Here is a 23,971-nt window from a genome sequence, read left to right on the forward strand (position 1 = left end):
TAGTGGTGAGCTCTAGTACCCTAAGTCTTCTCCTCCATATTTTTTCCCTATTTTCTAAATTGTTACCTTTTACTTGCTTTAATTTCAATTGCATTGTACTTTTATCGACCAAACAAACAACCTTTTGATCATTCGACCTACTAATCCTATATCTTGTTTCCATTGCAAGTATGCCCACAATCCCTTGGGACGATCCTTACTCACCCTAGCTATATTTTTAGTTAGAGGTAGTAGTGGCATTTATAAATTTAAAACTTGGCCACATTGCACATTCACTATCTTTTGCACATCTTTAGACGTTGGTGCTTGACGGCACACCACATGTGTTTAGTGCACTTTCAACGGCGTAATTATCTCTCTATACACACACAGATCAGGTTGTTTCCTTTTACTTTTCCCCTTATCTGTTACGAATTTCGTTTAAATCTCTTTGGCAAAAATTTAATCTCTTTGCTTGAAATTTGTTGAACTTGTAAGGGGATATTAAATTTAATCTATTTTCATATATTATGTTGTGTTTGGAGCATAAATTCTTTTGGCTATTGAAATTATTGTTTTAGTTTAAACTTTTAATTATTTTTATTTTTATTTTTTCGGTTTTAATTCATAATTGCTGTTTTACAGGAGTGGTTCAGTTTTTTTAATATCTTGCAACTAAGCGTCTTCCTTACTTTGCCTGTTCTCTATCTTTTATCTCTCGGCTTTCTTTAAGCAGACTCTTCCTTCGCATCATCAAGAGAACAAGTCAGGCATGAAAGTCATTTTTCTGAATCATGGCAAGGTTGTTGTACGGCTGTAATTTACACCCTGATCTAGACTTGTGCTAATGAAAACTTAGAAACATAAATTAATCTTTGAACAGGATCATTGCCAATGTTAGAAGTAATATGGTAACAAACTCTTATGTCTCTTTCAAATTTACCTCGTGAGTTACATTTTATATACTCGACTTTTGTTTTATAGAAGTCTGTTTCAGATTGGTTTGCAATGGAGGCATTGTTATGCTTTCATGAGGCCTAAACTACATCGTTAATGTCTTGTAATGGCTTTTTGTTATGGCAGGTATGATCGAGCGAGGGAAGTTGAAATAGGAAATAAGGACGTAAAGCTTGAATACCTGGAAGAAGCATTCACAACATCCAACTGGATAGTTCAGATTTACAAAGTCAAACCACCAAATAATAAGGGGGGATTAACATAACCCCTTCTCCCTTTTATGTAGGATAGAAGGAACATGGTTGATGAATTTTGAGAGCTTCTTTAGTCTAAGAACTATTTAGGGATATACACATTTTGCCATTGAGTTTATGTTTTTAACATTCGAGGCTTCTATTTATTTGCTGGAATCATTTATGTTGAAAATTTTATATTGCCTCCTTGCCTAATATTTATCAAGTCTTTTGATCAAGTAAATGCCAAGATCCTTGATTGCTTGGGACGATGTAAGTGACTGGCTTAGTAGATTATAAAGTTAAGAATGGGCACTGGACGATTTCCTCAATGAAGGAGAGCTTCTTAAGATGAAACTAGATAACTATTCTGGTAAACAAATAAATCTGTGTTGGGTCTTCATGATTTTCCTTGTTATGTATTGGGTGTCTCAATTTTAGTTTTCATTTACTTATTTTTCTGCTTAAGTTTTTATTTTTATTTTTTGTTCTTGATGCTCTTGGTCTATTTTTTTTTTTTTTTAAATCTGATTTATATAAAATATATGCAATTTCAGGGGCTGGATTTCAATCCAAAAACAAGTATTTGTTTGGGAAGGTAAATATTCAGATCAAGCTTGTAGAAGGTGACTCTGCAGGGGCTGTCACTACTTTCTATGTGAGTTTCAATTTTCAACTATTATTTTTCATGACTAATATTATATTTATACACACAAACATTTACACGAACTGGGTTTAATGCAATTATAGTTTTAATACATTATGTCATTCAATGCATTTATTTAAGTGTTCAGTTGCAGAAAATAGAAAACTTGACATCGTTTAAATTCAAGAACTAGGGTAGTCTTAGCTGGCTGTTCCTTTCAGCTCATGAATTGGATTAAATTCCATTTATTTTTCACATTTAAAGCCTACCCACCTAGTATTTTGTCCGTGAACCATTCATTTCCTCCAAAAAAAAAAAAAAAAAAAAAAAAAAAAAGATCTTTTATTTTGTTGGGTCAAATCTATTTCTTTTTAAAATTAGAAGATTATCACTCTCTAATTTGCTTTAATGTTAATTGGTAATTGACTGTGACATTGATGATGATGATAACAAGTTTTTCTTTACTCTTTTTTGAGCTGTTGATGTTGATATTTTGTTTTTGGTTTTGATGTGTGCAGATGTCATTAGACGGCTCAAATCATAACGAGTTCGATTTTGGCTCCCTATTTTGTTTGTGGCTTCAGTATTTTCTTTCAAGAATATTACAATATCTCAATTAGTTGATAGAGCAATTTATAGTAGTGATAAAATAATTATGATGATTTCAGAAACTTTTTATTAAATGGCGTTTTTTATCTCTTTCTCTCTCCTCTTGTTTAAATTGGATTATTTGCAGGGCTCTGCAAATCATTTAATGCCAAGGACTGACTCTTGATTACTTCAGGACAAATTCATTTACATCCCCATCTACCTTGACTTTACTGTGTTTTAAGTACTATTTCTTTAATTCATTGCATGTATTTTGTTTGTATTTTGTTCACAAATATTAGAAAAAAGAAAGTTTGAAGTTTGGTGAGTTCTTTTGAAGAAACTTGTGGTTGTGTTCTTTAATTCGTTGCATGTATATTGTTTGTATTTTGTTTTCCACATAACAAGGGTCATGACGATAAAAGAGATCTATGTGCAGTTTTTAATGTGTTGGATTCAATGCTGAAGGGTAGCTTGGAGCGGTTGAAAACAATGAGGTTAGCAAATAATAAAACGATGCTCAAAGTCTTAGTAAGGGAGCATACAAATTTGAATAATTTGAAGAGTTTTGACTTATCACATGTTAGCATTTTAAAACTTGATGAAAGGTTCAAACCTCAAAGGCAATTGAATGCCTAATATTAGAAATTATGAGTGACCAATATAGCCAGCTTGTTGGCTTCAGGGAACCTTGCATACTAATAGTTTGATGACTATTTTAAAGAATTCCTTATTATGGATTCTCAAGATTACTATTGTAATACTACTTTGTCTTTTAACAAAATTAACAAGCAAAATTTTTAGAGCATATATGATCAGAATTAAAGGCATATAGGATCCAATGTTTAAATGATTGCATGTGACTGCAGGATTCTAGTATGTAATATGAGAAAAAGTTTATAGTCTTAATTGTGTAGTAGAAGTAGGTATTTAAGATTAATTGAATAACCAAAAAGTACATTTGTTTTAATTTTTTCTGCTTCTTCTATCATTAGAGATAAATATTTTTTCTTGACAGGTACATTTCATCAATTGGCTTCATTTCTTCAAACTATGTGATATACATAAAAGGTAAAAAACTATGCTTGTTCTTTTTTATAAATGTTCTCTTGCTACAAACACATTGCTTTGTGTTATGTCAAATGTAACTCTTGCTGGGTTTGTTTTGCTCTTATGCTTTGGGCTATCTCATGGGCTATTCTTGTATTTGGTTAGCCTGGGCTAACTTGTATTGTATATCATATTATCTTATCAAATTGATTTTACCCTTAAAAAAAAAAAATTGTTCTCTTACTACCCTAATAATAGTTGTTTCAAGTAAGAATGTGTTTAGAATTTTGCATTTGCACTTTCTTACCAGTTATACGATTATTTTACTATCTTTATTACCATAAAATTCATTAAGTTCAATTTTTTGTATTTTTTCTCTACCCAAGGGAAACATGATCTTCACTGATATGACTAAAAACCTGTGTGTTGAAACACACCTAGATATTCACTGCATAGATGGTTCACCAAAAGTTATATATTTGTTTAGTTTTATTTATTTATTTATTTTATAATTCTTATCATGGAAGCATATTTTTCATCTGAGTTTGTATGAAACTATTGACCTAAGTTTTGGGAGTTACATTTCATATACGATTTTTTTGAAGGATCTCTTGGTTGTTGAATCTTTGGAGAAGTCATTTGGAATTTTTATTTTATTTTTTACATTTGTAGTTTGTCATAGTGAGCCGGCATTCTAAATGTCAAATTCTTGAAACATTAAAGGGACATTTAGAAAGGAAGCTACTTGAATAAGCTATATGCATAAATTAAATATAGTGAACTTGATAATATTTGTAAATGAGCCAAAAGAATGGTGGATCTTGTTTCTTTTCACAGCTAGTGCATGAGTTGAATTTACATGGTATATATATATATATACACACACACACACGACTACAAAAGGAGGTGCCTATAATTCATTTGACACATATGTTTAGAGCAACTATCATAGCAGAAGTATTTTTTATAGTCAACCCATTTTACTCTTTGTCTTCTGATTTTGCTGACATTACATTGAAAATTAGATTACTTTTTCTCACTTATACAATTATTGATCTTTACTCCACATGATAAATCATTTTATCTCCAGTAAAATTCACAAAAGCTATTATAAGAGCAGTCAATGATGGGAGTGTTGGGTTGGTGCTAGAGCAGTAGTCTTGGTGTTAAAACCCTTTCAGCTCAAATCTTTCCCAATTACAATTCAATCCAAACCAGTGGTGTTGAAAGGGCTTCTCATTCCATGGATTCTCTATGGACTTCTCACATGATCATGCAAAGATGTTTTAATGATGTTTTGTGATCTTGATTTTGTATGTATTTGTTTATAATGTCCCTTATTTTTGAGTTTTTTCATTTAACTATCTCCACTTAGGGTGTATTTTGGTGTTATTTTTTCTTTAATTGATTTGCATGTACTTGAAATGTAGTCTTCCAAAGGGGCTAGGAAAAGACAATAATGGGAGCGTCGATTGCATAGCCTATCAAGTACATCACAATTTGTAAGTTATATGGTCTTTATGTTCGATAAAATTCTTTTATGATTGCACATTTTTAAATGGGGGTCACATGCCTTTAAGTGACCAATTTTGTGGTGTATCTTGAACTTTATTACCTTATTGGTACATCGGCCCATGTGGAGGCCATTTTTATTTCTTGTTTTAAAATGTTGAAAGCATGGGAGTATGGGCTCATCGTATGTGGAGGTTTTGATTGATTGTTGTGGAGGAGAAGTTGTTTATAATGTTGGTTAAGGAGTTAATGCAAGTTGGCAACTTAATTTTTTTTTTTTTTTTTTTTTTTTTATGTATTAGTTGTTATTCATATTATATGCATATAATTGATGTAAGAAAAAATGGGGTGGATTAATTACCTTGAAAAAAGAGTGCTATAGTCACATTTGTATTCTCTAGTACCACATGTCTTAGAATGGGCTTTCCAGTCAGATTGAACCGCATATCTCTTTGAACATTTCTTACACTTGTACTTCTTCTCACCATACTTTCTTAAGTAATGCTTCTTGATTATGTCCACTTCTCACAAATACACCTTCCTCTTCACTTCTTTTGTAGTTTTCTACTTTAGCTTCCAAGGTAGGTTGTGTCCTCTTCTATGGAGCTGGAGTTTTTGCTCAATTTGGAACCCTTTGTTGCATACCTCACAAATGAACCTATTTGTTGCCATTAGGGTCTTGGGAGATAGTGCAATTACCTCTGCATCTGGATCTGTTATGTAAGAGAAAGAAGTCGAAATAGTGTGATAAGTAGATAATCTTGTACTTTTAAGATGATTAAAGGCAATGTATTAGCCGAAAATTAATTAAAAATAAATATATAAAAAGAACTACTATATTCAACTTATAACACAAATTATGATGACAAAAGATTGGAAAGAGATCAGTTTAGAATGAGGTGTTTACAAAAAGTTAGACTTGATATCCCACTATTTTATAATATTTGTGTATATATAATACACATTTACACACATATATATATATAAAGATAGAGAAAGGACAAGCTGGGATTACAGAAGAGTTGAGAAGTTTGTAGTAATACTAGTATGGAGGGCGGCGTCTCTCATGTCCCTACCTCTTTGTGATATGTCCAAGTATTGTTAACTGTTTTGGTATTATGGACACCAATCTGAAAACTGGCTACTCTTAATTCTCTCTTATAAATACTATGCAATCCCTTTCTCAAAATCACCACTTCATCTCTCATTTTAGCTCTCTCTCTCTATAACATACAGTTGCATTACATAGAAATATATCTCCTACAATGGTAATGAGACAAGCGAACAATCTATAAAGGAGACAAGTTGGAAGATGAAAACAAAACCAGTCATGCCCCAAGACCATAGGGCTCAATTAATAAGGTTAAAACAAAAATTGGAACAACAATGCTCAGCTAAATAAAAATTTTGTGCAGCGGTTATTCGAAAAATCATAGAAAATTTAATTTTCATCAGAACGAGGAAAAGTAAAATTATTTAGAAACTAGACTTAGAGTACAATGTGACTGAGCCATTTCTGAATGCTGGAAATACACTAGTGAAAATAGTTTTTAGAAGGAAGAAGGCTTTCACAGCTTGTGCTAAAATCCAACCACGTGCCGAACTTTGGCTTGCTTAGTTGTTTGTGGAGCTGATAAAATTTTGTAGCCTTGTTTTTAGAAACTAGACACATGAACTAGAAAGTTTCATAATTTAATGATGTCGGGAAGTCCATAAAATCATTTTCTCAAAATCAGTCCCTGAAAAAAAAAAAAATAAAAAAAAATAAAATAATAAAAAGTCAATGTTTTTTTTATAGAAAATACACACCTGTCCAAAAATTATCAAATTTTGCAGAGAGACTTTAGACACAGAGGGGAACGTATGGTAAATATTTTGTAGCATTTGAAGCACTACATCCCCTGATACAAATTCATTTCCAAGGAAGAACTAGAGAAATTTTAAAACAGAATTTTAGAAAACTCCCACGGTTGAAAGAGTTAAAGATATATATATATATATATATATATCATTTTCTCCAACTGACCATAGATGATAACTTAACCTAAAACCAAAATAATGGAAGTTCCTTGACAAGAAAAGGAGTATATAGCTCATAAGTTAGAACAAATTTAACACAAATCAATGGGGGGAACAATTATAAAAGATACTATATTTTTAACTCATTTATTGACAATATATCCTCATAGATTTAACAACGGTAGGAGAACTACCCCAGTCATCTACCAAAACACCATTTCTAAATCTATTTGCATGGAAAATACATACATTTCATACATGTATCTTGCTAGGATTTTACAAAACAACGGTGCTATACATCATAGGCTTCACAAAATATAGGCGTCACAAAATAAAAAGAACTTAAGAACTATGAACATACCAAGGACTTGTGAAATACATAAATCAATGGATGAATTCATCACAATATCTAGATTGTTCAATTTTAATTAAGTCTTTTCCTATGCTTAGGAACTGAATTACTTGATTTTTGATTTAATTTCTTTCTACCTGTTTCATGTGTTGCATTTCTGACATTAGTACATTCCTAAGTGCTTTGAATTTATTTAAATGCATCGGAAGTCATTAAATTGTTTTTTACCTACTTTACATGGTTTGATGACAACACCAATCAACTAAGCAACCATAATATAGCAATTGTGGTCATTCGTTTAGACTAAATATTAGATTTGTCTGGTTTATTTTTTTTTTTATAATATAAAATTTCAATATTTGTTTAACCCACAATTTTTTTGAGTTAGTCTTTAAAGAGTTAGAAAAACATATAATTTCAGAGAATACTAATTGTTAAGAAAAAAAAGACAAGTTGAAAGATGAAAACCAAACCAATAAAGAATTATCAATATAGGCTTTCAACTCTGTGACGACCCTGGTTTTTAGGCCAGCGTGTCCTGTGATAAACAGTAAGGATGATCTGATAACGGATCCAAATGCGGAAGCGAAAACAGAAAACAAGACTCTAAGAAGTCAAAGTGACCTTCCATGAGGTTGTGGAACTCAACAAAAACTAATGCGGAAGCAAAAGATCAAAAATATGACAAATAAGCCCCCAGGGGCAAAATAGTCATTTCTGAAAACTATAGATTCGGGTGCCACCGAGCACACCGCCGGAAGGACAACGAAAAAGTAATAAAGATGGACTCAAGAATGTCATGATTCAGAGTCCGAACGAAGGAGAAATGGCATGACGAAGAAAAACGAGCACTTAAAGCAAAAAGGGTAAACTGGCAATTATCCAGGAAGAATCGGGTGCAACTGAGCACACCGTTGGAAAGACAGCGAAAAATTAGTCAAGTTAAAAAAAAAAATTCACTTGAATCGGAGTCCGAACGAAGGAGAAAAGCCCAAAAGAAAAATTGACGTCGCGGCGGCCCGACGAGGGGCCATGGCGCACACGGCGCCCATGCGCGAGCCCACCGGCGTGCATGCCGGTGCCCAAAGACATGGCTGGTGGCAGCCCTTGGCTGCTGCTACATTTTTTTTGATCTGCCCAGAACTGAGGCTTGAAACGGAGGTCAAGATGAGTTTTTTTGGAAAAACACGAAGAAGAAACACCCCCTAAAATCGAGTTTTCTACCCAACACCATGGACGGAATTGAAAAAAACTCACTGTGAAATCCCCAAAATGCCCCTAGATCAGAACTGAACAAGAGGGTCATAAAGCTGCTAAATGAAAACTGGAAGCTGAAACTTTACGAGGGATTTCCGGTACCAAGACGACCTTTTCTGGAAAAACACGAAAAAGAAACCCCTCCCAAAATCACGTTTTCTAAGCGACCATGTTGAAGGAAGAAAATAAAACTGAGGTAAAAGGTCCATAATGCCCCTAGATTAGAATATGCAAAAAAAATGCGTAATGAATTCACAAGAGGCTCAAAACACAAACGATGAGGTTTTGCCCAGAAACAACTATGCACGCAAACGTAACTTACCTATTTAGACGTGCTACAATGGTCCATGGCTTAAAAATATAACCGATGCAAAATCTGACCCCCCAACGGGCAGAAAGGCGAAAATGGACTTGGAATGGAAAACATAGAATCCAAAAATGCAAAACGGGATCAAATGACCATTTGGCCCTTGGCCACACTTCAAACATGATTAAAAAGACCCTATGAAAGAATGAAAATTGAATTCCCACACCCGATGCAACTATAGTGAAGCAATGAGTTGCGATTTTTCAAGGTTTTCATAATATTTCATGAAGTTGAAAAATTGTATAGAATACAATACACATGTCATTGGCCTCCAGCCTCATCTCATACATGTCAAATACATTGAAAGGAGTGCACTTATGTATACATTACATACATGGAATCAAATATACATATTTTGACATATAAGTCTACAAAATGACATTTCATGCTAACATTTGCATGAAATGGAAACTTGAAAGCTACACGACATCCAAGGAATCCTAGGCTTCATGAACCAAGTCTTCGTACCTGAAATATGCCCCAGTATCGTAGGGTTGAGTAACATAAAGCTACTCGTAGGAGATGAGCATGCATCAACCTAGCATTTTACAAATTTATCACCTTAAGGTGAAACATGTTAAAGGGGCTCATGCAACCTAACGTCTATGTCCAAGTGAGACTCGGGGAGCATCCTAAGCTACCTTAGAGTCTAAGCAACAAGAATCATGATATACATACGTGTTTGAAATGAATCATGATTGGGATAATCCAAAGAACACGACAAGAACAATGCTTGAGCATAGATTAACATGAATTGCATTTTCAATACAATTGAACTAGGTCTAGAGTAATCCATACAACATGACAAAAGCATATTTGAATACAAGTTAACAAGAATCACATTACCCGTGCAATTCAACAACAAAAGAGCATGTTATACAATGCAACAAGGTTTAAGTTCTCAAAGCCATCAACTTAGAATCTAAAGCACAAAATAATAGTAGTGGTTCATGCCACCTAACGTCTATGTTATAAATGAATCAATAGGATCAATCCTAAGCTTTATTAGAACGTTAAAACATGATTTTCAATATTGATGCAATTTAACCAATATTGGAACTTCCAATACAACGCATAAAGCATAATTTCGCAAAGTTAACATTCTATAACTTAAAATGGAACGACAAATAAGAAACAACAAGTTACAACATCATCTAGTTATCAGCTTAAAAATGAAATGCAAAATCAAACAAAGTGGATGCTTGGACGTCACGCCGGATCAAACCGACAACATGTTGGAAACGGGGGTATTAAAAACATAAACTTTGGATGAGATTTGAAATAGATTCCGCTAATAATTTTTTACGGATCTCTAGACAAGCGCATTTCTCTCCGCAAGGAGATGAATTTTGTATATTTACTTTCTGAAATCCGTTTCCGGATGAATGGGAAATTAGCTCCAAAGTGTGGTGTTTTGATAAGCCTAAATAGGTATGCAAAATGTGGGAAGTGTTTGTCCCATATGAAAAAAAATGTTGAAACAAATTGAAATTTAAATAAGCTGAGTTTAGGATTTGGGCTTGGGCTTGGGCTTGGGCTTGGGCTTGGGCCTAATTGTAAAATCCAGATTATTCTTTTTTGGAATTTTGGATTGGGCCTAATTTTAGGTTGGGCTTATTTAAATGGGTTTCACAAATGGGTGGGTTTTCTGGGTGGTTGGTTTTTTGAATTAAAAAAATTACTTTTTAGTTTTTCTAAAAGGTTACACCTTTAAAATTAAAAAACCATATTTTAGTTTTCCTAAAGGGTTACACCTTTTAAATTAAAAAACCCCTTTTTAGTTTTTTCTAAAGGGTTACACCTTTAAATTAAAAAACCACTTTTTAGTTTTTTCAAAGGGTTACACCTCTTTCCGAACCATCATAACCCATGGTTGCACCCACTCGAAAAAGCACATTGTAACCTATTGGAATGGATGTGTCTATTGGTGAACAGACACCATGTGAACCATTGCAACTTATTGGAATAGATGTGTCTAGTGGTGAACAGACACCATGTGAACCATTGCAGCCTGTTGCAATGGTTGTGTCCAATAATGAAGAGATACACCCAATCCAAAAAGGCATTTCTGTTTCTATAAATACCCCCCTTTGGATCATTTGCAAGTTGTTCATTTTCATTTTCTTCTATCTCCCTCTCTAGACTTGAACCCAACCCAAGTGGGTTCAAACCATAGGTTAAGTGGTCCGAACCACTTAGACCTTAATCCAATTTCATTGAACCATATTAAGATTGGTCCAAACCATTTGATTCGAATTGCACCCAATTCAGCATTTATATAGCATAGATGCATTTTTGAGTCAGAGAGAGTATTACACGGAGAAGGTTCGCCGTATCCACGAGTTTGTAGTGCTGCTACTGGTGGATGTAGACCGTTGTATCCTGGAAGATAGACGCTACTGAGTTCGTTAGCACCATAGCGAGGCGAATCTGTCTTAAGGACATAGTATCCAATACTAGCCTCGGTCCAGGTTCTTTATTTATAATTATTATTTCATTACTTTATTTTGCATCTTTAATTAAATATAGAGTTGCATATTTAATTAATGATTTCTTAGCATATTATTAATTATCTCATGACATATTAGTATAAGGTTTGTTATATCTTAAATGTCACATGAAACATATATTTTCACTAACAATCTTAAGACAGAGTCTTTCCTTGTATAGATTTTATTATATATTTTTATTTAAGATATAAACAAGTTTAGATTATACTAATAATTGAAATATAATAAAATATTGTTATATACATTATTATATGGTAATATGCTAAATATTGATGTGTTTAATATTATGTGAAACTGAAGCATGTTATATAAATATAAATAGATAATTGATATAATTCAATATTGGTTGAGTTATTTTTGTAATATGATATTATGTAGTATATTATATTATCTTAAATTTATACCAAATAGAGATGGTGAATACAAAACACTATGCTCTTATAATTGTTTAGAACTTGGTATAATTCACGAAGAAATGATGAATGCTATGTTGATAAGTTCTGATTTAAATCATAATTTGTGGGGGATAAGTTTTGCTTTCCGCAAACTATGTTCTCAATAAAATACCTTCAAAAAAAACGAATGTGACACCATATGAATTATGGAAAGGTCGAAAACCTTCTTATAAATTCTTAAAAATGTGGGGGTGTCTAAATCTTAGAACGTCTAAATCTTTTGATCTTAATTTTCTAGCATGTTTATTGGAGAATGAGCCACAAAACTTTAAGGAAGCAAAATATTCTCCTTAATATTATTTTTTGCTAAATTAATTATGTGATATAATTAATCATGCAATTTAATATTAAATTATATTGTTATTTTTATTTACGCGAGTTCAATATTGTTTTTATAAATGTTTACTATAATATTGAATTATGTAGCTGTATTACTTAGTGTGCATAGTAATACAATTTTACAATACAGTTTATTTAATGTGTGATATTATTAACTTTGCATATGAGTTCATGACTGGTTTGTGTATTTAATAGAACAAACAAAAATTAACTAGTTTATCTATATCAATTCTCCCAATAGTCAAGGGAAAAAGATCTATATTAATGTCTAAGACACGTATAGCTGTGAATGGGCAGAATAAGAGAGAGATTTCTGATAACTCTAAAGGGTTCAATGAGAAATGTTATGGATACACTAAGCAAGTACATCGAGACATGCTAAATTAAGCTAATCAGCTCTGGTGTACAATTTAGTTAAAAGCTAAAATGTTACTAAGTTGCAAACTAGTTAGCTTAGCTACAAGTTAAAATGATTAATGAAGTGTACAGAACCTAAGAGGAAAATTTGTTAATTGGTTATAGCTCTATACTTGGTAGTAAAAAAAACACGCGGGTGATGATTAGTCATTTTAGTTATAAGCTATTTGAGCTATACATCATATCTGCTCATGTAAGAGTGAATAATACTACTTATAAAGTAGTAGTTTTTGAAGAATATTTTTCAAAGCAAATTACTCTACTACCAATGTGAACTACTTAGTTAAGTGTGTACTAAAGTTAAGAGCTACTAGAATTAATAACTGAGCAAACTAAACTTCAAGCTAGTGATAATAGCAGAAAAGTGGGTGTTCATTATAAACTAGTAGTAATTAATGAGAAGAGTGTGCTTAATCTAAGCTAGTAATGAGAGTTTAAAAACTCACTTTTAACGACTAATGATAGTTGAGAAGTGAGTGCTCACTATGTGGTGATGTATCCAAAGCTTAAACAATAAGTGAGTTATTTGCTTAAATGATTGAGTTATGTGATGTGCGACACATGAAAGGTCATGACATGTTAATATGACTGACTTAACATGAACCTAAACATGAATAACTCAATTAATCAATACAAGAGATGTAGAAGCAAATATTAATTAGAACCCATTGTAATTAATATCTTTAGCATTAATTCACTGTAATTATAAGAATATGCTAGAGATAAAGTGAGTACATATGCACTAGAAACTGGTATATATGCTTGTTGAGAAGCGAATATAGAACCTTGGAAAGGTAGATGAGGTGAAATATTTAATATATGGTATTTCAAGAGTTAGAAAACCATAAGAAATATATCATATATAAAATTTCAGGATTATCCCAAAGTTGTGAGGGGATATTGTCCATAGATGAAATTTGCTATGAGTTACCTCACCAGATAAGAAATACTTATAAATGTAGGGTTCTTAATCCTAAGAGACTTTGGAGAGAACCAAAAATTATTTATAGTATTATAACAATAACGCATGTTGTTTCCTATGAAGAAAAATATTATGGAACATGTAATGACCCAGTCATTTTCATTCCTTTCCTTTTCTCGGATTTTCACGGATATTTTTTTTCCGTTGATCTTTTCCTTTCTGAGTTCAGTTTCTCGTCACTTAGTGTCATCTTGAGTACTCAGGAATGGTTTCTGAGACTCTTATCAGTGGATTGACGACTTCCTTTGAGGACCGAGTTATTTTCACATTTTCACTTTTGTGACAGTATTCACTTTCGTCTTTTTCTCGGTTGTCACTTTGTTAGCATAACCTCAATTTTTGTGTTCGGATTTGATTCCGGTTTTGCATGCATCCACGATATTTAGATTACATGCTATGTGTATTTTCACTTTTGTAGAAAAGCATGTTAAGTGCTTACTTTTCTTGTAAAGGGTATAGATGCAAAACCATTTTGTAAATTTTTAAACTTTAGGGGTTTTTGTGTAATTACTGTAAAGTAATTATTTTTCGTCTTAGGGACCATTTTGCAATTTAATTTGGAAGATATTTTCAAAAAGGATTTTTTTTGCAATTTTAAGAAAGTGTGACAAGTGTCACACTCTCATTGGTCCACTTGTTGACATGTGTGTGGAAACACTTTGAGGCCTTGGATGAGGACATGTGGAGGGTGGAGATTTAACCACTTGTTGGCCTAGGATTGGTGCACTTGTTGGCTTGGATGGTTGACAAGTGTAGGCTTGAAATTTAGCCTAGGATGGAGCCTTGGATTTGTGACAAGTGTAGGCTCACAATTTGATCTTGCATTAGTGTGTGTGTGAGAGGTAGTGTAAGAGCACATAGTGAGTGGAGTACCTCTATCCCCTCCACTCACATTTCATCTTCATCTTTTTTTTCATTTCCTCCCTCTTTTGTAAAGAAAACCCTAGCCTCCATGGATGGAGCCTAAAGCCTTAAGCTTTGACCTTGATTTTTGAGAGCCTTCCATTGATTTCCAAGCTTGAACTTGGGAATACATTTTGTTCCCCTCATCTTCCTCTTCATAACCCTAGAAGGGTTTGCCATTTTGTTTTGATTTTGCCTTGGATTCTAGAGAGACACTTCTCTAGAGAGGTAGGGAATGTTATAGGGTTATATGTTTGTTGTCTTGCATGTTTTTGTTGCTTATACAACTTGTATGCATGTAGTGTATTAATTTGAGAAATTATGATTAATGGTAGTTTGCTTATAACTCATTTTAGACTTGGTAAATGGCATGGCCATGAGTTGATCTTTGGTATATATTAATTTGGGTTGATTTAGATGAGTTTTCAAATCTAGAGATTAAATGGATTTAATTTGGTTTAAATTCTAGTAAATTGTGTTTTGCTTGTAATCCATCTTAGACTAGATATATGGTATGACCATGACTTAGTGCTTGATATAAATTAATTTGAGATCATTTGGATAACTTTTGAAATCTAGAGATTTAATTGATTTAAATTAATTAAATTCTATTTGATGATATCTTGCTTATCTTGCACTTTTGATTTGATATATGTAAAGATCATGATAAGTTGCTTAACATATGTTAATTTGAGATTATTTGAAATCTAGAGAATTTAATCACCTTGTTTAATTAAATTCTATCTAATGACTCAATGGATCTATTGGTATTTTAGAAGTTGTTTCTATATAGAAATCATGGACTTGAACTTGTTATGTATTCACTTGATTGTATTTTGAGCATTGGATAACTTTGTTGTTATATTTATATTCATGAGAACATGTTTTCTTAATAGAATATATTGATGCCATGTGTAGTGAATTGTACACTTTGTAATTGACATTATGTATGTCATTTTAGAATTGAAACTCTAAGGCATGGATTGTGTGGTTTCAACCTACTTGTGCATGGAAGGTGTTTTCATGCATTATATAAGTTATGTATAAGTTGCGAACTTATTTGGTTTAATTTTGGAATCTTGGAACATTGTTGAGTTGAGACGGCTAGGGTTTGGCTCTAGTACGGGGACGTGACTCCTCTAAGTCTGAGATAGTGCGCACTTAGGGTGGTCTTCCCTGCGGGTTAGTGCCCGGAATAACCATTGAGGTCTCGGCAGAATTCCGAGCGTAGATGTCCAAGTCTTCCATTATTTGTTTTCGCATTCAATTCCAAGTTAACAATCATGTTTATATTGTAACTTGTGGTTTTAGTTATTGGCAATTTTGATGTTGTTAAGTACATCCATGTATATGATTTTAATGAATCATTTTGATGTTGTTAAGTACATCCATACTAAATTGATATATTTAGTTAATTTCACACTTTTAGATTTCTAGTTGATAACCTAGAGAACCTATGTCTGGATGTGTGGTATTAGATATTCTAATTATGCTAAATTGTTATATTTAGTTGATGTTGCATTTTAGACTTTAAGTTGATTATCTTGAGAATCTATATGCTGTTGCTTTGTGTAAGCATGCTCCTATGTTGTTGCTTTGTGTAAGCATGAACCTATGTTGCTAAAATTATATGAATGAGGTGATTGATGCTAGAAACGATCCTAGGTAGTTAGGATGCTCCTTGAGTCTCACCTTTGACATAGACGTTAGGTGGAATGAACCATAATAATTAAATCATGCAAACTTGTAAAACGTAGGTCGATGCATGCTCATTTCCTACGAGTAGCTTTATGTTACTCACCCCTATGATACTGGGGCATATTTCAGGTACAAGAATCAAGGTTGCGATTCTCCTCATGCTTGGATGATTGGTGGACTTGAAGATTTTCATTTCTTGTAAAGGTTGGCTTGAAAAGCCATTTGTAGCCTTGTATGTCAAAATATGTATATTTGAAATTAAACATGTAATGTGTACATGAGTGCACTCCTTACAATATATTTGACATGTATGAGATGAGGCCAGAGGCCAATGACATGTATTTGTATCCTATGTAGTTTTGACTTTATGGTATATTATGAAAATATTGAAAAAATGTCAAGTAATTGTCTCACTATGTTTGCATCGGTCGTTTCCAGGAGCCACGGACCATTCCCGCGCGCTCAAAATCACTTATTACATGTGTGTGCATATTCGTTTCAGCCTAGAAGTGTAGTTGGGGTTAAAAGTATGTTTGATGCAAACTTACATTTTTTGCCGTTTTGAGCCTTAACTGAGCATAGGGACATTTTGGGGTTTTCACTTGAAAAATAAAGTTTTCTTTTGGCATGGTTGGCTAGAAAACATGATTTTGAGGGTAGTTTCTTCTTTATATTTTTCTCAAAAAGGCCCAGAAAGTCCTCAAAATTGCATTCGAAGTCAACATTTCAAGGCAGCCTACAGGAGTTCGAGCGCTCTAAATAGGGAGTTCGAGCACTTGAACTTTGGGCAGATTTCTTAGGGCAAATTTCGAGCGCTCGAACTCCTTGTTCGAGGGCTCGAAGTACTGGTGTGTGTGTGTCTTGGTTCAGCACTGCACCTCTTACTTCAAACCATCATAACTTCTTCGTTTTAATTCCGAATTGGTCTGTTCTTGAGTCTAAATTGATCACGTCGAAATAAGCTTTCCAATGGTACTAATTAGAGCTTTAGATTCATTTTGTGGCTCAAAAAAATCAAGTTTTAGTAAGGTAGTGTCTGTTTTTTGTTCGAACCGGGATAGGGTTTCCCTTCCTTCGACTTCCGAACTTGATATCTTTGCCGTATGGACTCTGAATCAAGTGATTCTTGAGTCCATCTTTATTAATTTTTCGTTGTATTTCCAATGGTATGCACGGTGGCACCCATTTCAGTGTGTAATGACCATTTTGCCCCTAGGTTCATTCTTTTCCATTTTTGAAACGTTGCTTTCGTATTTTCTTCCTTTGGGTTTTGTGACCTCATTGGGCATCACATTGGTGTCTTAGAGGAGTGTTGTATCCCTAGAGACCATTGTTCTATCTTTTACTTCCGCATTTTGGATTCGTTTTGGGTCATCACAGGATACACTGGGTTAAAAAATCCAGGGTCGTCACAGGTGGTATCAGAGCTCCTAGGTTTGAATACCTTGGACGACGGGTTTTGGGTGTATATCATGCTTATATTGCCATGCTCTACATGTTTATATGCTTCATGATAACATGTTTTGGTTTGATAACATGTTTATATGCTTATGTGCTTATGTGGTATATGTAGTATGCCGTTTGTTTAAGTATGAATTTATTCTAATGTAAAGAGCATGACATGTGATGTGTGCTAGATTAGAATTGTATATGCATTGTTGTGTTGCATATTTGGCAGGACTTGGGATTATTCATTGGATGTTTGAGTTGAGATTGAGTCGTTTGGCAAGTTTTCACTTAGTACGATGGTTGGTGAAATTGGTTTCATTTTGGCATTCTTCCTTGAGGTTGTTGGTGATTGTCCACATGGTTTTATGGTAGTACTAGTTATTGTCGACCTAGTGTTGGTTTTGAGGTAGGTGGTGAGACACATTTTGTTTAGGCTCTCGTGAGGTGAGTCCTTTAGCGTTGCCATGGTGCTGGATTATTGGTTTTGGGCCACGATGAGGTCATGGACCTCTTAGGATCCTTAATTAATTTGGAAGGTTCCTCTGATATTGCAATTTCTGTGGGCGGGTACGTGGTGGGCGGGTGTATGGCACTGTAATGCTACCGTACTGGCTAGTTACAAGTGCAGTTCGGATGGAATTAATGTTGGTTTGTTGTGGTAGGCGTTGTCCTTTTGGTTGGTGATGATGTGAGTTTTGTTTTGGGCGTCTGGTGTTGAGACGTTGATTGATGGTCGTTTTGAGGACGATTTCAGAGATTGAATTGGTTGACTGATTGTATGGCTAAAGTAGCCATTTTGTTGAGTTCTCTTTATGTGATGATGCTTTTGGGATCGAGTCGATTGATCGATGTTTTGGGTTGGTGAGAGCATTGCATTGTTAGTGTCATTTATAGTGTCACCTCTAGATTCGGAGTTGGATTGTTGGAGTCTTACCATTGTGGTAAAGGTTCACGTTTGTTTTGAGACAGGTTGTTATCGCATTGGTTTTGGAGTCAATTTATGGCTAGGACTGGTCCTTCCTTTTACCTAGACACTCTAGGACACGATGTGCATAGGGTTCATTGTTGCATCATTTTATTTTCTGTAGTTTCACTTACTACCATGTTAGTAGTATGATTTCAGATACTGTGATGCATGAGTAGGTGGAAGTGTATCCACATTTGTTTCCTTGTTGTGTGGCATTAGCATGCCTTCTTTATATGCTTAGAGATGCCATGTTATGCTGTACTTTAGTGACATGATTTTGTGTTTACATGGAGACGTGCTGCATGTAACCTTGATTTTTATCTATGTGAGTAGATTTATTTCTTGATAGTTGCATTTCCTTATCATATGCATAACTTTCAGGTTTGGTTTTCCCCATTCGTTTCCCTCGGTCGCACGTAGTGTGTATGCGGGTTTCCACGAGTGTTTTGTGTTGGTTCATGTTAGGGACTTCACAAGGAGTGAGTCTCTTCTCTTCGTTGCAGTGTGCACAGCTTTGGGGTTGGTTGGTCCGTGTGGATCACTATCGTTGTCCTGAGTCCTTGGTGAGGATTTGATGGATTTTGGTCGACTTACTTCCATGTAGGGGGTGAAGTCTTTGACCTTGCTGTCTTTTATTTCAGAGATGGAGTCGTGGTGTTGTCCTTCTTAGGACTGGTGGTTGTTGACGGGTTGTGGTGCTCAGAGTGAGTGGATTGGTGTGAGATCATTTTTTTTTTTTTGGGGACTTGTGTCCATATCATTAAGGATTTGTTTGATTCGTGAGGTGAGCTCGATGCTCATTTGAGGATGTCTTTTGGAGACTTGTTTCAGTTTTGGAGACCTTAATGTGGTTGACCCTTAGAAGAGTTGTGAAAGATCGTTGTTGGATATAACTTGTTGTGGAGTTTTCTCATCTTAGTTACGGCTAGGCGTAGCTTTGAGGAATCGTAGTTCTGATGATTGGTTGTGGATCAAAAATTGAGGAATTTTGATTTAACTTGGTGTTTCCAAGTATGGTTTTGAGAGATTCATTTTGTGACCTTGGTTGTTGGCATTCTGATATGTGTGCCACTTGGTGGATTTGTATTTGGAGGATTTAGTTATCCATGATAGGGATGTGGATCTGATGTTTGATTACAGTCTAGTCTTGTAGTTGATCAGTTTCAGGGAGATATGAAGGACTTTCGATGAAATGCCTTATCGTGAGGTTCGTTTTGATTTCTGTAGGCGTTGATTTGCTTGTCAGGTTTTGGATTCCTGATTAATGTTGTTAATAGGGGTATTTTGAGACATTGGAGATGTTAATTTTGCTGTGTTGAGGATTTGGGGCCTTAAGCATAGCAGTACCTATCACATTGTTGTCAGAGTTTTGGGATTGGCCAGGATGGTCCGGCCGGACATCTTTGGACCATATCTCAACTCTAACAAAATGTTGGTCTCCGTAGTGCTTTTGGCAATGATCATTTTTTTGACATTGATGTCATTTGTATCGAGAGGTTTCTTGGGTAAACTTAGTGGGGGGCAGGTTATGAACTAGTGCCTTATACTGTTATACTACCGTACAAAGTTGTGTGCTGTGGGCGAGTACTAGTTGCCGTCGATGCTACCTTACTGACGAGTAAGTGTGGGCAGGCACTAGGTACTGTCATTGCTACCACACATTTGAGTACGTCGTGGGCGGGTTCTGGTCGCTATTTGTACTGCCATTTTGTCTTTGTTCAGTACCTTGATTTGATACGTGATTATTTTGGAGTCCTTTTTGGTGGATGTGTTTTGGATCCGTTTGATGGTTGTCAGGAGGGATGCTTTCGGTTGTTGTCTTTCGTTCCCTTGTCTGACCTTGGGTTCTGTATGTGAGTTCTGACTTGTTGTATGGCTGCGTGGTCATTTTCCTTTTGAGAGCTTGTCTTGTCATGAGCACGTGGGTGCAAATGACACTAGGTTGTGGGGTTCCTTTCAACTTTGAGGTCACTGGTGTAGCGTGTTATATGGGATACTTAGAGATGTACTCTGTGGTGCTCTTTGTTTTGCCTTTTGTTGGTTGGGGCTGGATTTCGGGGACGAAATCCTTTTTAGGTGGGAAGGTTGTAATGACCCGGTCATTTTCATTCCTTTCCTTTTCTCGGATTTTCACGGATATTTTTTTTCCGTTGATCTTTTCCTTTCTGAGTTCAGTTTCTCATCACTTAGTGTCATCTTGAGTACTCAGGAATGGTTTCTGAGACTCTTTTCGGTGGATTGACGACTTCCTCTGAGGACAGAGTTATTTTCATATTTTCACTTTTGTGACACTATTCACTTTCGTCTTTTTCTCGGTTGTCACTTTGTTAGCATAACCTCACTTTTCGTGTCAGGTTTGATTCTGGTTTTGCATGCATCCACGATATTTAGATTACATGCTATGTGTATTTTCACTTTTGTAGAAAAGCATGTTAAGTGCTTACTTTTCTTGTAAAGGGTATAGATGCAAGACCATTTTGTAAATTTTCAAACTTTAGGGGTTTTTGTGTAATTACTGTAAAGTAATTATTTTTCGTCTTAAGGACCATTTTGCAATTTAATTTGGAAGATATTTTCAAAAAGGATTTTTTTGCAATTTTTAGAAAGTGTTACAAGTGTCACACTCTCATTGGTCCACTTGTTGACATGTGTGTGGAAACACTTTGAGGCCTTGGATGAGGACATGTGGAGGGTGGAGATTTAACCACTTGTTGGCCTAGGATTGGTGCACTTGTTGGCTTGGATGGTTGACAAGTGTAGGCTCACAATTTGATCTTGCATTAGTGTGTGTGTGAGAGGTAGTGTAAGAGCACATAGTGAGTGGAGTACCTCTATCCCCTCCACTCACATTTCATCTTCATCTTTTTTTTCATTTCCTCCCTCTTTTGTAAAGAAAACCCTAGCCTCCATGGATGGAGCCTAAAGCCTTAAGCTTTGACCTTGATTTTTGAGAGCCTTCCATTGATTTCCAAGCTTGAACTTGGGAATACATTTTGTTCCCCTCATCTTCCTCTTCATAACCCTAGAAGGGTTTGCCATTTTGTTTTGATTTTGCCTTGGATTCTAGAGAGACACTTCTCTAGTGAGGTAGGGAATGTTATAGGGTTATATGTTTGTTGTCTTGCATGTTTTTGTTGCTTATACAACTTGTATGCATGTAGTGTATTAATTTGAGAAATTATGATTAATGGTAGTTTGCTTATAACTCATTTTAGACTTGGTAAATGGCATGGCCATGAGTTGATCTTTGGTATATATTAATTTGGGTTGATTTAGATGAGTTTTCAAATCTAGAGATTAAATGGATTTAATTTGGTTTAAATTCTAGTAAATTGTGTTTTGCTTGTAATCCATCTTAGACTAGATATATGGTATGACCATGACTTAGTGCTTGATATAAATTAATTTGAGATCATTTGGATAACTTTTGAAATCTAGAGATTTAATTGATTTAAATTAATTAAATTCTATTTGATGATATCTTGCTTATCTTGCACTTTTGATTTGATATATGTAAAGATCATGATATGTTGCTTAACATATATTAATTTGAGATTATTTGAAATCTAGAGAATTTAATCACCTTATTTAATTAAATTCTATCTAATGGCTCCATGGATCTATTGGTATTTTAGAAGTTGCTTCTATATATAAATCATGGACTTAAACTTGTTATGTATTCACTTAATTGTGTTTTGAGCATTGGACAACTTTGTTGTTATATTTATATTCATGAGAACATGTATTCTTTATAGAATGTATTGATGCCATGTGTAGTGAATTGTACACTTTGTAATTGACATTATGTATGTCATTTTAGAATTGAAACTCTAAGGCATGGATTGTGTGGTTTCAACCTACTTGTGTATGGAAGGTGTTTTCATGCATTATATAAGTTATGTATAAGTTGCGAACTTATTTGGTTTAATTTTGGAATCTTGGAACATTATTGAGTTGAGACGGCTAGGGTTTGGCTCTAGTACGGGGACGTGACTCCTCTAAGTCTGAGATAGTGCACACTTAGGGTGGTCTTCCCTGCGGGTTAGTGCCCGGAATAACCATTGAGGTCTCGGCAGAATTCCGAGCGTAGGTGTCCAAGTCTTCCATTATTTGTTTTCGCATTCAATTCCAAGTTAACAATCATGTTTATATTGTAACTTGTGGTTTTAGTTATTGGCGATTTTGATGTTGTTAAGTACATCCATGTATATGATTTTAATGAATCATTTTGATGTTGTTAAGTACATCCATACTAAATTGATATATTTAGTTAATTTCACACTTTTAGATTTCTAGTTGATAACCTAGAGAACCTATGTCTTGATGTGTGGTATTAGATATTCTAATTATGCTAAATTGTTATATTTAGTTGATGTTGCATTTTAGACTTTAAGTTGATTATCTTGAGAATCTATATGCTGTTGCTTTGTGTAAGCATGCTCCTATGTTGTTGCATTGTGTAAGCATGACCCTATGTTGCTTAAATTGCATGAATGAGGTGATTGATGCTAGAAACGATCCTGGGTAGCTAGGATGCTCCTTGAGTCTCACCTTTGACATAAACGTTAGGTGGAATGAACTATAATAATTAAATCATGCAAACTTGTAAAACATAGGTCGATGCATGCTCATTTCCTACGAGTAGCTTTATGTTACTCACCCCTACGATACTGGGGCATATTTCAGGTACAATAATCAAGGTTGCGATTCTCGTCATGCTTGGATGATTGGTGGACTTGAAGATTTTCATTTCTTGTAAAGGTTGGCTTGAAAAGCCATTTGTAGCCTTGTATGTCAAAATATGTATATTTGAAATTAAACATGTAATGTGTACATGAGTGCACTCCTTACAATATATTTGACATGTATGAGATGAGGCCGGAGGCCAATGACATGTATTTGTATCCTATGTAGTTTTGACTTTATGGTATATTATGAAGATATTGGAAAAATGTCAAGTAATTGTCTCACTATGTTTGCATCGGCCTTTCTGGGAGCCGCGGACCATTCCCGCACGCTCAAAATCACTTATTACATTTGTGTGCATATTTGTTTCAGCCTAGAAGTGTATTTGGGGTCAAAAGTATGTTTGGTGCAAACTTACATTTTTTGCCGTTTTAAGCCTAAATTGAGCATAGGGGCATTTTGGGGTTTCACTTGAAAAATAAAGTTTTATTTTGGCATGGTTGGCTAGAAAACATGATTTTGAGGGTAGTTTCTTCTTTGTGTTTTTCTCAAAAAGGCCCAGAAAGTCCTCAAAATTGCATTTCAACTCAACATTTCAGGGCAGC

The 23,971-nt window shown here is 34.5% G+C and overlaps 1 long non-coding RNA gene across 2 annotated transcripts; it reads left to right on the top strand.

Moving 5' to 3' along the window:
• The first annotated feature begins 297 nt into the window (after positions 1 to 297).
• Positions 298 to 5,604, top strand: LOC132300789 (uncharacterized). Of its 2 annotated transcripts, XR_009480566.1 has the most exons (4): positions 298 to 1,542; positions 1,727 to 2,900; positions 3,422 to 3,474; positions 4,884 to 5,604. It is a non-coding gene; the product is annotated as an uncharacterized LOC132300789 (long non-coding RNA). The 2 variants fall into 2 exon arrangements; XR_009480565.1 differs by having other exon boundaries at positions 298 to 2,900; positions 4,884 to 5,583.
• The last annotated feature ends 18,367 nt before the right edge of the window (positions 5,605 to 23,971 follow it).

This window comes from Cornus florida, unplaced genomic scaffold, assembly GCF_030987335.1.
Source record: "Cornus florida cultivar Cherokee Brave unplaced genomic scaffold, ASM3098733v1 CherokeeBrave_3.0.0_Hap2_Chr03, whole genome shotgun sequence".
In the NCBI taxonomy this organism is placed as follows: Eukaryota; Viridiplantae; Streptophyta; class Magnoliopsida; order Cornales; family Cornaceae; genus Cornus; species Cornus florida.